The sequence below is a fragment of the Cydia splendana genome, chromosome 21 (assembly GCF_910591565.1).
Source record: "Cydia splendana chromosome 21, ilCydSple1.2, whole genome shotgun sequence".
NCBI lineage: Eukaryota > Metazoa > Arthropoda > Insecta > Lepidoptera > Tortricidae > Cydia > Cydia splendana.
In genome coordinates this window covers 15,033,615-15,046,159 of record NC_085980.1, presented here as the reverse complement: position 1 = coordinate 15,046,159, position 12,545 = coordinate 15,033,615, and the positions used below count along the sequence as shown (strand labels likewise).

The window sequence follows — 12,545 nt, the reverse complement described above, 5'->3', positions numbered from 1 at the left end:
CCCCCCCCCCTCTCCGAAACGAAATGAACTAACGAAATGGGACCAACCCCTAAGTCGCGAAAAAAATTTGGCTGTTTCATACATTTTGGCTGGTCGAAAGTCTATGGGAGGGTAAACTCTTTTTTTCGCGATTTCGAGGTTGGTCCCGTAGCAAAAGTTGCTCAGTATAATCCCAAAACCTCCCTGGCAACGGGAATGTAATTATTTTTTAGCCATCCTGTATAGTGTATAGGAATCCTCAGTAGTCCACATATCGATGAATGTCGTCGATAGACAACATGTCACAGATATGCAGCAGCAGCTATTGAAGCATCAGGTTCCGTCAACTACGGCTCATATGCGCCAGCCGGATAAAGGGCTAGCGATCCACTTGCATAGGTAGTCTATTGGACAGTCCATAAGATGGTAACTTCGACAGGAGACCCCTAACGTAAAAGACGCGCTAACACTGGACACAACTCTGAAGCACTTGGCCCGCTCGCCTTATAAAACGAAAGCATAGCAACTCCCGCCGAATATCCCTCTGCTTGATAGAAGTTTCTGGCATAGAGTATTCACACTACGGGATGGTGGGCGGTAGGGCGCTACCGTCGTCTTTCAAGATCGAGTTCGATGCAAAAAGAGTTTCTAAATGATCGTCTTTCTCCCTTTGCGCTGTGGGCCAGATTACCATCCGCATTTCACACTTCACAGTGGTGGTAAATACGACTGACAAAAGTTTCCCTGCTGCCTTTGGCAAGGCGGAGAGGTAGTCTTTAGCCCATTTTGGCGCCCCCCCTTGGACGTCGCCCGGGGCACATTTATTGCTATTTCATAACTGCTCATCTATAAGTTTCGTTTCCAATATAAATAGAATGCTTAACGGTGTAGAAAAGATCAACATTCCTCTCAGACCTCCAACAAAAAGGGGCCAAACTGAAAACCAGCGCTGGACGCCAGTCTAGCACATGCTGAGCTTGGTACCCACGGCCAACATGTCTTGCTAAATGTAATTACCTATGTATAGAGTAGACAATAAGTTAGTACTTAACCTAGAATAACTTAGTACATACTTAACATAGAATTTATATGTAGGTATATGGTTTGTATTCCTAATATTTTTTCTGCCATCAACTTATCATGTTTTGGCAATGGAGCATTCCATGAAATTGACTACCGTTTGTCCCGTAGAAATGCAGATTTTCTGGAGATTTGCAGGTATAAGAGTTTCCTTTTCTATGACAAATGGTCAAACATGCACGGAAAATTATTAGCTTGCTTTAAATGGCGAAAAAAAAAAGTCGCAACACAGGAAATAAAATGCGTTTGTACGGGACAGCTCGTGGAATGCTCCAATAAAGTGGCATTCAGAGTGTAGCCTTGAGGTTGCCAAGCTAAGCAACCAAGTCAGGTGTCACGGTCTTCAGGTCCTCAACAGGCCCAGGGTATGAGTGTCCGGTTCTCAGGCGGCACCAGATTTTCCGAGGAAGGTCAAACCCTTTTGGTTTTTTAGTTGGGTCAGATATACAGCAACTCCGAGCTGCCGAAGCTGACCATTCCGCTATCCACCTATCCGAAATATTAAAGCTGCTCAGGCTCCCAGCTGTAGCACAGGGTCAGGGTGGGGTTATTCGTGATATTCTCAGCCTCCCTCTTCAACGCCTTGAGTCGTCGGATGTGAGGAGGGGCAATGTGACTCAATGCCGGCAGCCAGTGGCGGTTGTAGATCGGATAGTGCCTGAGATGCATCGCATGGTCTCGTTGAGCTTAACGTCCAATGTATGGGTATGTGCACTTTCAAGCCTCCAATATGTCATGACTGAAACAGAAACAAATTATATTAGATGAGGTCAGGCGCAGGCTAGTACTTACAGCGGTTCATTGCCAAATTATGTGAAATTAATGTCACTTTTAGAAAGCTCTCGTTTTTAAGCCAGGGGGATTTTTATGTTACAGTTGTCCGAATTATCGATTGAAAATAAATTGAATTTTGTTCTAGTAATTATTTATCCGTTATTAAAGTTGTATTATGTATCAAGTGTAGTTCTGTACCACGATATTCTATACGACACAAACATACCCACACACTTACATAGGCTGCTAAAATCATTCCCATAGTCAGGTATAGGTACAATAAACCATTTTACCAAACACAAAAAAAAATATTCCAGCTGCCAGCAGTAAAGAAACCAGCTTCTACTCCCAAGCCCTAACAATATAAATAAGTTTTTAGCAAAAATATCATTTTTGGTATAAGCTTTTATCGCTGACTGTACTTTTCTTTCAACAGGCAACTAATACTCACTAAGACTCAGACTCAGACTCAGAGTCCATTCTAACAACACCAAGCACAATTAGTTTGCGTTGTTTTATCACAGTGTTCCCATGGCCACCTCATATCTCCATCATCAGATAGGCTCCATGTCATCATAATATTGCAATTGTCATCCGATTTACATATTGTTATGTAAGTATGCAAAATTTCATCTCAATTGGAAATCGGGAAGTGGGTCAAACTTAGCTGTCAAATGTATATGGCCAGCTTTAGTGCTAACATAGGTTTAAGGTTGACTGGTAGAGAATGCCTTATGGCATTAAGTCCGCCTTTTGTACTATAAGGTTTTCTTTTGTGCAATAAAGATTAAATAAATAAATAAATAACATAACTGTTCCTAGTATTCCTATATTACATATTATAAGTAAGAATATTGTACTAGTAGGTATTATATTATTTTATAATCTTAGTAGAATAGGTACTAATACAATTTATTTGTATTGAATAAGGCCGGCGCCCCACTGCTGCGCACGCTACATCCACGGCCCACGTTTTAATACAAACCGTGGGCAAGCCCACGAAATTTTGTATAGGAACGTGGGTCATGTACATAGCGTGCGCAGCAGTGGGGCTCCGGCCTAATACCGTCCGAGAAATGGGCCCCTGCTCTACAATATATATCGCACTCAATCTATCTGAGTTTTATCTTCCCTCAAATAAAAGAAAGATAAAGGTCGGTTATCCAAATATTATGACAATTACTTAATTACAATTGCCAGTCACCTGTTCGGCAGCGCTGCCTTCTTGTAAGTCGGAGACGAAGATTCCTCGGCCGGCTTCCGTGTGCCGCCCCTCGATGATCATAATGCCCAGGCCCGACGGACCCTGGAAAAGAAGATCATCATCATTAACTTAAGAGTTACTAAGTAACTTGTCGGTGGAGTAACTTCCAGCTTTCCCTATCTTGCACATAGCGTGCGCAGCAGTGGGGCGCCGGCCTAACTCTTGCAGGGAATTTGTAAGTTACTTGTGGGTATGGCTACTTTATTTATTTTATAAACTTTATTGCACAAACATATATAATTACGTAAAAATAGCGAACTTAATGCCAAAAGGCATTATCTACCACCTACTAGTCAACCATAGAAACAAATATGTGACGTTCCACGGCAAAAGGTACCTTATGGCAGCTGGCGCTTACGTCGCATAGCGCCGCAATAATATTGGAGCGGCGTTAATAGTTAATAGAGTAAGCGCCAACCGCCATAAGGTACATTTACCCGTGGGACGTCACATATAAACACTAAAGGTTGGTGCAAAAACCAATCAAAAAGCAAATGCAATAGGTATATCTTAGATATACATACTAACATAAACATACATATATGTTATAAAAATAAATGTACTAATATGTATATGGGATGATAGACACTAGACGAGACATTTAGCAGATGACTACCGAGCATGACTACTCAAAAAACAAATTTTCTTGGAGCTTGTCTTACAGGTAGAGGGAGTGCATTCCATAGATAGGTTGCCTGAACGGCAAAACAATTAGACATAAAACGGTTATAAAGAGGAAGGACTTAAAGTTTAAGTGAGCGGGAGTTCACATCCGGAACAGGCATAAAAACTAAATACTTATTAATAATATTTTATCTTTATGTCTTAGATTTATGGCATAAAGTGTGTCTTTTTCTTTGTCAATAAACTTTATTCTTGCTACAAAACTAGCTTCTAGAATATACAGAGTAAAAAAAAATTTTTTTTTTAAAGTGATGTCTACGGGTTTCAAGGATGTTAATATTTGTTAGAATGCGTATGCACTTTTTATGCAGTGTGAATAAATGTATGCATAGGTAGTGTTGTAGTGTAACTTTTACACATCATTTTTGCCAAATCAACTTCCTGAAATTATAGTAGTGATAGAACAGGTTTTTAACAAACTTTTGTCACTTAGTAGAACATAATAGATAGAATGAGAAGAAATAGATAATAAGTGTCAATAATATTAAAAGGCACCAGAAAATTTTCATGATTTTAGTTTAGGAAAGGTGTACTTACATCTTCAATCCTTTCTTCTGGATCTTAGAAGTTATGTGCAATGTGAAGCATTGCATTTTGTATCTCTGGCTTCCGAGAGGCTCATGGATCTCCCTGTAGGTGTAGGCGAACAGGGGATGCTGAGTTATATATATTTGGCTAGCATTTTCTTGTGCGCCGAAGCATCGTCTGAAATTAAACATATTCATGACAAAACCAGTTAATGATCAAACGAACTATAACTTTTTCTATAAATAAATTAGAGAAACTTACATTTTGGGTGGCATTTCCTTTAGTTCACACAGCAAATCAGTATTTTTCTTCGACTTAGTTTGTATGTTCACTAAATTCACTGAATCATGCGCGTACGCGATGCTTGTCAATGTCAAGTGAATTGTCAGTTGAGAAAACACGATTATCCGTGCATGTTATAATGTAAGTCAATTTGTATAAAGCTGTCACTCATTTAAACATTTTTAATTTAGAAGTGTAGTAATAAAACTAACTATTCGTTTTCAAACATCGTCCGACACACGTCCGACATTTTAATAAAGCCAGGCATTAAATGGATTTTTCATAAACTCTAGGCATAGACAATCGTGGTCACTTACGAATGATAGTGGATAACTTTATACGATATCGACGTGGTATTCTTATCGTAGCCCGTAACCATGTTCAGCAAAACGATAGAAATACGACTATCGTTAAAAGACGACAGTAGATTCCACGCGCAATATGATATAACCTTGCTAAGCCCGCAGAACTGCAGCCAAAAATATCCACCTGTACGGTTACCATCAGTTTGTCACTGACATAAACGCCGTCGAGAACGTAATTTACTTTCTATACATCCCGTTTGCACTAATATACGAGTGCGAGCGAGATGTATAGAAAGTAAATTACGTTCTCGACGGCGTTTATGTCAGTGACAAACTGATGGTAACCGTACTGGTTAAAATGTGTGTTATAAGTGTGGACGAGCCTGCGAAGAGGAGCGCGCTCACCGGCGCGGCGTGGGTGCGGCAGCGGCCGGTCACGAGCAGCCGGCGCGGGCGCGTCTCTCGTTGTCTCGTTGTTGTTGTTGTTGTTGTTGTTGTTGTTGTTGTTGTTGTTGTTGTTGTTGTTGTTGTTGTTGTTGTTGTTGTTGTTGTTGTTGTTGTTGTTGTTGTTGTTGTTGTTGTTGTTGTTGTTGTTGTTGTTGTTGTTGTTGTTGTTGTTGTTGTTGTTGTTGTTGTTGTTGTTGTTGTTGTTGTTGTTGTTGTTGTTGTTGTTGTTGTTGTTGTTGTTGTTGTTGTTGTTGTTGTTGTTGTTGTTGTTGTTGTTGTTGTTGTTGTTGTTGTTGTTGTTGTTGTTGTTGTTGTTGTTGTTGTTGTTGTTGTTGTTGTTGTTGTTGTTGTTGTTGTTGTTGTTGTTGTTGTTGTTGTTGTGTCGTTGGCCACTTTATAACTGAGCTTATTATTAAGGGCAATACAATCATAGTGGTTGTTGCAGAGACCGTACAGTACCATAGATTCGAGCAACATTCGCCTGGAACTTAAATCTAACAGATCATATTTTTTTTAGTAACTGCTGGTAAGATAATCTTTTTTTGTAGCATCGAAAGTGCATAGTATTTAAGAATGTTTTTTGGACTGTTTCGAGAGCGTCTGAGTATTTAGTATAGCAGGGGTTCCAAATTGTAACAGCTTGTTCTAAATGGCAGCGAATTAAGGACTTGAATAATTGCAAATAAGTATTTGGTCTTCGAAATTCCGTACTAGACCGCATAACAAAACCGTACATCTTGAATGCTTTATTTATTATGCTATTTATGTGTAAATCTAGGTGCAGCTTTGAGTCAAGAGTGATTCCAAGGTCCCTTATAGATTCAACTATTGCAAGTTTTGCGTTACATAAGATGTAAGAGTTATTTATAATTAATCTTTTTTTGGTGAATTTAATTAGTTTGCATTTATCAAGGTTTAGTTCAAGTTTATTTGCAGCACAATAGTCTGAGAAGCAATCAAGGTCCTGTTGAAATTTATTACAGTCTCTTTCGTCACAAATTGTATGATATATTTTTAAATCGTCTGCGTATAAAAGAATATTACAAAATTTAAAACAAGTATTTAATTGACATGTATCATCGTACCCTTCCATTTTGGAAAATATTATAGTGGATTTGTGTGCTGTAGACCTCGCGATAAGCTTCATAAGTTTAAAAAGTGTAAATTAAAAAAGGCTTACTTCGCCGGGACCTTATCACAGCGAACTCACAATGGTCTTAATTGATAAGAACCCTACTGACACAGATGCGAATAATTAATGTCAAAACTTGTTGAGATTTCTCAGATTTGAATGTGGCTGCTCGTAGAATTCAAATAGACTTCATAAATATTATAATTTACGACGCACATTCTGGATACCGATAGATTTGCAACAGGGTTACGTTAGGTATATTCCTAAAAAATGTTTTATGTATTTGAAACGAATAATAACATAGGACATGAAAATATAAATAGTTTATTATGTATCTGCATGTTAGACCCCAACATTGTACTTGTAGCTTGACCCTTGTAGGAAGACAAAAATATTTTTGTGTTTAGATCCTCCTATTTTGTAATTTTTATCGCTCGCTTTAGGCTAGGGGGTGGGGGTGGGTCAAAGCGCGTTTAGGTAAGTATTATTTATTTATTTATATATTTTCAAGATGCATAATAACACAATCTTTTTCTCTTATATTAAAGTTCGTTAATTTTCCTGTCAAATGGTATGAAATTTGTTTGTACATTCAAATAAAAAAAATAAAACTTAAGCCTTCGTTAGCTTACCCGCTTTAGGCGTCCCTCCCCTAAAGCAGCTCTGCTTGCGTCTCCCCAATCCCAAGACCCAACCCCTTACTTTACCTACCTACTTATAGAAACGTTTCAAGTAGGTAAGCCAGAAAGGTTAATGATGGCTATTGCTATGATTTGGTAAGCTCGATAACACCTTAACCTTACTATCTGTGAAGCTATTTATTGAAATTGTTATTCAATAGGTGTTTTTTTCGGAATCTCTCAGTAGATAACGAGGTATGATAGGCACTAAATAATAAAAAATATGCTCGAAGAGTTGTCAACCTAACTTGCAGTGCAAGTGACCGTTGCTACCGAGAGATGCCTACTCGTACAATAACCCGGAGGATTAAGAGTCCGCAGCAAGACGACGGATTTCACCTTCCCATTCAAACGGAATTTCGTTCTCATTTTAAAACTACGTGTTAGATTCTAAAAATACAAGACTAAAATCTAAAAAACCGGCCAAGTGGGAGTCGGACTCGCGCACAAAGGGTTCCGTAGCATTACGCAAAAAACGGCAAAATAATCACGTTTGTTGTATTAGTAAGGGAGCCCCACTTAAATATTTATTTTATTCCGTTTTTAATATTTGTTGCTATTGCGGCAACAAATACATACATCATCTGTGAAAATTTCAACTGCCTAGCTATCACGGTTCATGAGATACAGCCTTGTGACAGACGGACAGCGGAGTTTTAGTAATAGGGTCCCGTTTTATCCTTTGGGTACGGAACCCTAAAAAATATAATTTGGAAAAAATTAAAAATAAAGTTAAATATGTACGGAAGAGGACTGGGCGAGTCCAACTCGCACCTGTCAGGTTTTTTTTTAGGGTTCCGTACCCAAAGGGTAAAACGGGACCCTATTACTAAGACTCCGCTGTCCGTCCGTCCGTCCGTCCGTCCGTCTGTCACCAGGCTGTATCTGACGAACCGTGATAGCTAGACAGTTGAAATTTTCACAGATGATGTATTTCTGTTGCCGCTATAACAACAAATACTAAAAACAGAATAAAATAAAGATTTAAGTGGGGCTCCCATACAACAAACGTGATTTTTGACCGAAGTTAAGCAACGTCGGGCGGGGTCAGTACTTGGATGGGTGACCGTTTTTTTTTGCCGTTTTTTGCATTATGGTACGGAACCCTTCGTGCGCGAGTCCGACTCGCACTTGCCCGGTTTTTAATTTTGAGGAGCAATAACAAAGCTGTTTTCCGTGCTGTCTACTCAGCGCGTGCGTTTTAATAGTTACGCAAAGTAAGTTATGATTTATTTATACTTAAAGGGGCCCACTGATTACCAGTCGGCCGTATGATATCGGCCTGTCAGTCAAAAGCAAAATTTGACAGCTCCGAACAACTGACAGGCTGATATCGTCCGGCGAACTGGTAATCTATGAGCCCCTTTTAAACTGTCGTGAGTAGTGAGTAGCTTGTATAGCTTTATTTTATACTGAAGTAGTTTGAGTTAGCTCCACACCCGCTGCAGTTTGCGGTATCAATGTGTGAATCTTTCATTATCAGTATTAATTGACCCTCCCTGTACCTCCGATAGCATATCCGTCTGTTACGTAAGGAGAAATGTTGACAAACACACTGATAAACACTTGTTTACTCCGTTCATCTGTCTAGTCGTTGTCGTAAAATAGTCGTAAAATTTTATTTCAATTCAATCAATGATGTAAGTATCAGCTTCCTGTACCTATTTTATGTCTGAAATGATTAAAAAATAACTCTCGGCTCGATTCGAACTCTAAGATACGTCAAATATTAGGTCTAGATACGACATGCACGGATATGATGGTCGTTCTTGTTTACGTGACAGCGTGTTAAAACCGTATCCGTCACTTTCTATCCTGCGGTGTTAAAAAGTGATAGTTATTTTATCACGTGGATAAAGCCATCCATAATACGCCTACTGGATTAGATATGTGACGCAAAAGTGACGTTTTTGTTTGAAGAAAAGCCACTTGACACTGACATTTATATCTAATCCATATCGTACCTATCTAGACCTAATATTTGTCGTATTTTAAAGTTCGAATCGGGCCGTCTTTCCATTGGTTCTATTCTTAGTCTGAGACTTTCTCAAAAGTCAAATTTAGTACCTAGGACATCTAGGTACGTTTGCGTTCTATAGATACATGTTATAGAGCTCCACTAAGAAAGGCTTTTTGAAAATTCAACCTTTAAGGGGGCCACAGTAACAACTTACCATCAGACGGCCTCTACGAGTAGGTAATCTTGTTTGCGACTGATAAGTCATATTTTCGACGCAGGTTTCTTATGATGTTTTCCTTAACCGAACAGTATTTATTATTTTTATTTAATCGTATGGCATGCACAAAGAAGGACAATCAGAGTATGGCTTTGAGGTCGCTAAGCCAGGCAACCAACTCAGGCGTGACTGAGTTCAAATCTTCAGGTGGTCCAGAGTACGAGTGAAGGGGACAGCGTTGGAATATATGGTCAGTGGTCTGCTCTTCCTGCCCGCATTCGCAGAGCGGAGAATCTTTCGAACCCCATTTGTGTGTTAGAGAATTACAGCGACCATGTCCGGTTCTCAGCCTATTTAGGCGACACCAAAGTTTGCGAGGGTGGTCAAACCCTTTTGGTTTTTTTTTTGGATCGGTTACATGGGCGGCCAGCCCTGTTGTAGCAGGAGGCCATTCCGCTTTCCACCGGTCTGAGATATTGAAGTTGTTCAGAGTCTGGGCAGCAGAACACGGTGGGTTACGGGATTTTAATCGCTGAGGAGGTGGATGGCAGTATTTATTATTATAGATGGTCAAGCAAATCTTGTCAGTAGAAAAAGGCGCGAAATTCAAATTTTCTATGAGACGATATATCTTCGCGCCTACATTTTTCAAATTTGCCGCCTTTTTCTACTGACAAGATCTGCTTGACCAAGTATAGGTACCTACTTATGTAAATACCAAATATTTCGTAGGTTACCGACGCGTCGTGATAACGATACGCCATATACATACAGCATACAACGTTTGCTAACGTTACTTTTTGACTACCTACTTTTGTTACAAATACAGTAGGTACCGGCCAAAAATATACCTATCACCTTCAGGTTACTACGCCAAACCTTTTTAGGGTTCCTAGTTAACTACGGAACACTAAAATGTTTGCTGTAAAAACTTGAAGGTGATATATTTTTTGTAAACGGATGTGTCATCATGTCGATAATCGCATTCGTCATATGCCCGCGGGCGTTATTTCTAGAAGATAGGCCCGAGCGGAGCGGCCAGACTGAACCCATTAAGTGTTAGTAATGAGTCCAGAGTCGCTACGTGTCTGCTGTCGTGTCGCAGGGCACAGGTTATCGCATCAGGGGTACTCAAGCAAGATTAACGAGAAAATAATTGGATTAAGTATTTACAAAAAACAGTTGTGTGATATTTTTCAGGGTTTTCTCGCCATTATTCTGAATTTACAAAAGTAAAAAAAAATCCTTGTCTTTGTCAGGTCAGGTTTATTAATTCTTACTCGTGTGTACGTCACAAAACCGACTTAGAAGTTAGAGACTTATAAATACTTTTTCGACTCATCGACGTTAATGGTTGGAATAAGACTTCGTATATTTACCAAACTATACTGCCGTATTCGAACTTCAAGATATTCACAAGAGACGACACGTACTAGATCCATTCTAGATACGTTATAGTTTAGATAGCAACTAGTTCTCTTTTGCAGCGCAATTCGGGCAACCAATGTCACTTTCACGTTAGATAGAGTAAGATATCTATTAGATGTGAATTGGATCTCTAAGTCATATCCTGTGGAAATCGTTCAACAGTATCTCCAGAATCGCGCAAATGTCAAATTTGACAGGTTAGATCTTAAACATATCGTTATCGTATTTTGGTGATGTCTAAAAGATGTCTAATAGATGTCTATTTCAAAATCCGAATCGGGCCCATAGTCACATGCCTTTTTTACTATGGGCTCTCGACTCAACTATAATGACTTCATTACGAAACGCTTTAGTGAACCATAATGAATTTGACCAATCACCTCTCGCCGCCGTGAAGAGCTTCTTTTTAATGAAAATAAAAGAGTCGCTTACGTGTCGATTGTCATGTCGCAGGGCATAGGCTATCGCGTCAGGGGTGTTCAAACAGAAAAAAATAATACTTTGAGTACCTAGTAATTAAAAAAAGTTAATAATATATTGCGCATAAACCAAAGTTATTTAATACAAGTTAATCATCATCTTCCGTTTGCAAAGCAAACACAAACACAAACACCACAAACACAACTCTTGCGCAAACATAATTATCTGGAGCAAACTCCGAAGATACGAATAAGTACTTTATTTTAATATTTGCGACACAGATTTGGCAAGCCCAAATGGTTCACTCCAGCTAAAAACGCATCCCCTACTTCAAAAAGTAAATATTAACGTACCGTAAAACCACCTAACTACAGTCCAGTACTCCACTCACGGTCCACAAGTGCAATAGGTACCTACCGTAATTGTGTAAATAGCAGTGTACTTTTTGCATTCGTCTGTGTTTTTACTTTCATTTTTATAAATATCTTGCCATAGCGTTATATACATTTTGACTGCTTTATACTCTGCAAGAGATTTTTTTTGACATAGCTTATATTTTGACATACATAGGTAATTTTTTGACATTGTATTTAGTATGTTTATTATGCTCTGACATACTCTGACATTTTATTTATACTGTATTTGACTTTTATTTTTAATTTTTATTATGATTATTTGATTGTTTTTTAATTTTTTACTTAATTCTTAATTATTTAATGTATTATTGTTTACAATCTGACGATCTTTTTGTGAATTCATGTTATTTGGAAACATTGTGACATTGTGACATTGTTAAATACCATGTAATTTCCAATAAGAAATAAATTAATCTAATCTAATCTAATCTAATCAAATTACATACAATATATATACAGTGGTACTACTAAACGAAATTATTACTTAACTAGCTTAAATCTAAAATATGGGAATGTAGGGAATCTGATCATATAAATATGATATTCGAATAAAGCCACACATGAACGAAGAACGGATTCGAGTTAATTTGGACCATATTTGGGAGCTTTTAGACTATCTATAGTTGAGTGGTTTATGGTAGTGCACCAGGGACCGACGGAGAACCAGTAATCCGACACTTCAAGCGTTTGTTAGACAAAGTGAACTTTCTTCATTGTGTTTTCAAGTAAGTTTGAAAATAAACATTGATCCATAGCGGACGCGATCCGCTTGTAATTAATTACCAGCAAGATAAATATTCAAATTAACGATCTAGGAAAACTGAAACCAGTACATTTCTAGTGTTTATTTCAAATAGCGTAAAACTACCCGACTATAAGTCCAAAAGCTCCTAACTATGGTTTAAATTAACTCAAATAATATCGTTTGGGTGGGACGTTGAATATTTTT

General features: G+C 38.4%; 1 long non-coding RNA gene across 2 annotated transcripts; it reads right to left on the bottom strand.

Annotated features, from left to right (window-relative positions):
• Window positions 1-655: 655 nt before the first annotated feature.
• LOC134801262 (uncharacterized) lies at window positions 656-4,749 on the bottom strand. 2 transcript variants are annotated; one of them, XR_010145655.1, is made up of 4 exons: window positions 4,571-4,749; window positions 4,319-4,486; window positions 3,038-3,139; window positions 656-1,798 (listed from the first exon to the last, which is right to left on the bottom strand). It is a non-coding gene; the product is annotated as an uncharacterized LOC134801262 (long non-coding RNA). The 2 variants fall into 2 exon arrangements; XR_010145654.1 differs by having other exon boundaries at window positions 4,319-4,749.
• Window positions 4,750-12,545: the final 7,796 nt, after the last annotated feature.